The sequence below is a fragment of the Teleopsis dalmanni genome, chromosome 2 (assembly GCF_002237135.1).
Source record: "Teleopsis dalmanni isolate 2A chromosome 2, ASM223713v2, whole genome shotgun sequence".
Classification (NCBI taxonomy): domain Eukaryota; kingdom Metazoa; phylum Arthropoda; class Insecta; order Diptera; family Diopsidae; genus Teleopsis; species Teleopsis dalmanni.
Window position 1 is genome coordinate 54,820,080 of NC_051847.1, and position 3,881 is coordinate 54,823,960.

At 28.5% G+C, this 3,881-nt stretch overlaps 1 protein-coding gene across 1 annotated transcript in view; it reads right to left on the reverse strand.

Moving 5' to 3' along the window:
- LOC119679219 (patronin) overlaps positions 1–228 on the reverse strand; it is a 48,409-nt gene extending 48,181 nt beyond the window's left edge. The window contains exon 1 of the mRNA XM_038091446.1: positions 28–228. The gene's annotated coding sequence lies outside the window, so the exon portion shown is untranslated. The remainder of the gene's footprint in view (positions 1–27) is intronic.
- Positions 229–3,881: the final 3,653 nt, after the last annotated feature.

Sequence of the window (3,881 nt, forward strand, 5' to 3'; positions counted from 1 at the left end):
TGACAAAGTTTGCAAAATCGACCAATGGTTTAAGCTTTGGTAATTTGGATCTGAATACAAATTAGACAACGCTTGACAATACAGGGTAGCATTGCCAAGCTCAACAATGATTTGTGGCTTAAGTCGTTCTTGATTTTCATGATCTCTATAGAAAGGTTCTTTGAGGTTATCTGGAGTCTGATTGTTGAAAGCTTTTGAAAGAAGCCATTTTACGGAAGCACGTTGACGGGCCTGAAATAAAATATATTTATATATAATTATTATTTATTTTTTAAAATAGTATGGTAGTAAAAGAATGCTATATAATCGAAATTATATCAAATTTATTTATACATTGAGCTGGGCAAGATGCGTTAGACGTTATGGCTAATTTTCTCAACCATTTATTATTGACAATAATTATTATTCCCCTATTGTATAATTCCGTAGTTTCATCTATGACTGACTCAGATATATCTCAATCCTCTTTTGAGGAAAATTTTATTAACGTTATTCAGACAGTATTGTCATGATCGGAGCATTTGATAATCTAATGATACAAAAACAAAACTATACAGTTTTTGGTAGATTAGAAAAGAAATGAGCGAATGTCGGTGTAGCATTATCATTAGGAAACAAAATTGTAAAAGGGAACAAAATTGGGAGGGAATTGTTTAGAATTAAGAATACATTGGGGGTGGATTGAATTTAAATTAAAGTCAACCAACTTTAAAGGGAGAGGTCCAAAGACCGATGAACACAAATTTGTGTGTGCATTAGTGCCAGAAAACAAATGGGTCACTCATCGAATTCGAGGACGAATTGCCGTTCTCGAAAGAGACTACACAAGCAGGTATGTGTTTGTTTCTTGTTGATTGATTCTAATCACTTATATTCAAATTTTTTTCCTTTCAACTTAAAAAATAGGTTTGAGAAATAGAAATTTGATTCAATTGTTTAGTCTGGCAATAGTAGATTATAATTTCACTAGTATCATGTCTTTAACATCAGTTTTGCTGTTTGAGGAGCATCCCGTTTATAATACAACAATATCTACTTTTCACCATAAAGTTAGGGGTATTAAAATTTGCCTACTTCTTAGAATTCGAGGTAGGTCATCCTGTGCCTTCCTCAAGAAAATTATAAACTTTAAAATAGGTTCGATATTGTTTCCATTAAACAGCGATTTGTAGAATGTATTTTGACCTTTTCAGCTTTGTTTACCAATTTTTCATTACGCACCCATATACGTATATACTATTTTTAATAATTGCATTGCTTTGTTAATACCAGAAGTAACGACGCTCAATAATTACTGGTAAAAATGTTATGAAATTTTGACAAGTATAGTTTATAAAATGCCACTTTCTCAGAATCATATATTTTGAACAGGCGTTGTCTGATGGTCAGCCTTGAGACTTACTGAAATATATGACCCATACATATATTTTTAATGGCTAAAAGGGATCATTTATCATATCTGAGAAATGTTCCTTCTGGAAGCCATAATATAATAATAAACTGTGATATGAAAACATACCTTCATAAAAAAAATGGAAAAAATGCTTATCGAATTTAGACACATCACAATTCCGGAAATAATATGTTAATTGTTTATGTTGCTGATGGAACACAAATTAAACAATAATTAAAAATATAATTTATTTCAAATACTTTTAACACTATGCAGTCTTTAAACAAAATATGTAATCAATTTTTTTTAAATTTTCTGTAAATGTGATATTTAACATTGGGAAGTTAAAATCAAACTAAATACATAGGTTAAAGAATGTTTAGATTCAAGTGAAAATTTCACTATTTCTCGCTGATCTATTATTCTGGTTTTTTTTCTCTTTTGTTTAAGGATCAAATATCTGGCGTTTAAAGCGAAATTTATTCATTGTCAAAACAGGTACTTTAATAATGCGGGCAAAAGGGATTATGTTAATATAACAACGACTCTTTAACGATAAGTTATAATGATTATTTATGGAAATTTTAAAGGCGATGATCCCTTTTACTATCATTGAAAATATTTGTAGATATAATTTCAAACAATTGTAATTATGCTTTGTATATTGATAACAAGAGACAAAATTTAGAGATAATTCTTTTGAAAAGTTTAATTTTTTTTATACTAACCTAACATATTAGATGTTCGAAGAATATGTAGTAGATGCTTTACGCTGAATATACTATATATTATATTTTTAATTTTATGAAAATATTTAAAAATATTAACTGTACATTTTAAATATAGTCGCCATTCATTTCATATTTTAATAATATCTATTTAGGTCATCCAACTTTAATATATGTTCATTCAAAACAATCTTACGGAGTAATAATACTCGTAGTTAAGTTCAGTATCCTAATACATAATGACTCATTATTTTGGAACATTAACATTTATTAAACTTTAAATAATAATGAGTCTGAAAACTACTAAAATTTGGATCATTTGGCTAGTCATAAATAATATGAATAAAACACAAGAATAATGTATTGGGGTAAATTGCGATAGAGTCATAAAATCTATTGGGATAACTTTAAATGTCAATACACTTGTTTAATAATACTCATACAGTTCAGTTTTTACGTATGGTAAAGTCAGTGAAATAAATATAAATAGAATTTAGAATTTAAATAGAATTTAGAATAAATAGAATAGAATAATTAGAATTTTTTAATTATAAATATGTAATTATAGGTCATTCATAGGCAGTTAACATGTTAGATGATTTAATTGCCACAAGGTTAATCGTTCACTTATGTGCTGTCACAATTATGACCTTATGACTAGACGTAATATACGTATAAGGTTTCGCCAAAACGTTTCAATTAAAGAACTAAACTTTAGAAGATGATTGTTTATTCCAAACAAAAGTTTACACTCATAAATAGTACACCACATTTAAAAACGGAACCGAGGACATAAATGTTAAGCACATATTGGCCAACAGAATATGTCGTTATCACTGCTGGTTCCATCAAAGTGTGCCAATTATAGTCAACCATATACGGTACATATTTAACTAATTTAACAACGTGTGACTTGTATTTTTTAAGAAAAATGCAGTTGTCAATAAAAGGAAGCCAGTTTTTTTGGATGAGATGCCATCCAAAACACTTGAACACTATTTGTTGTTCTTATTTATAAAAACTCCTGTTTCACTTGGAATGGGTATTGTATAATTTACTTACAGTATAGCATATTTTGGACATATATAACACATTATTTTTATTTATAGTCATTTTTTGTGCAGCGAAACCCACAGACTAATGTTTAATATATATGTATATAGTTTATATATATTTCAATTAATTTACTTATATGGATATCTATTAGATTTTCTACAAAAATTACATTTTTCAAAAAAAACCCACATTGATCATCATTATTTCCTACCCCATCTAAGTTTAAGGATATATTAGGCATAACTTTATGTTAGGTTATGTTGACAGGCCAAAAAGACCACGCATAGGCCATTAGGGTCCATTGCGATATCAAATCAGAGTGTTATTTCTACCGATAGTATGCTGCACTCAGGATGTGCGTGTTATTAGCGAATTGTATTAAGAGTTCTAAAACTAACAGCCCCTCAAGTTCTCGGGCACTTACACAGCAGATGTTCCAAAGTTCCCATTGCAATTAAGAATATTTAATTCACTAAAAAGTCATACATAACTTATATTATTGGAATTGACAATTTTTGAGATATTTAGGGTCTTTTTCTCTCTGCAATTCTGTATTTTGGTAATGATTTTGCAATTTTATTAGAAAGCATCTTAAATACTTTAAAAACTATTATTACTATTATTTTATAGGTAATTATGGGTTTAATTTGGTTATTAAAATCTGTTATTTTTACACTACCCTTAGATGTTTAAAAATACAAACG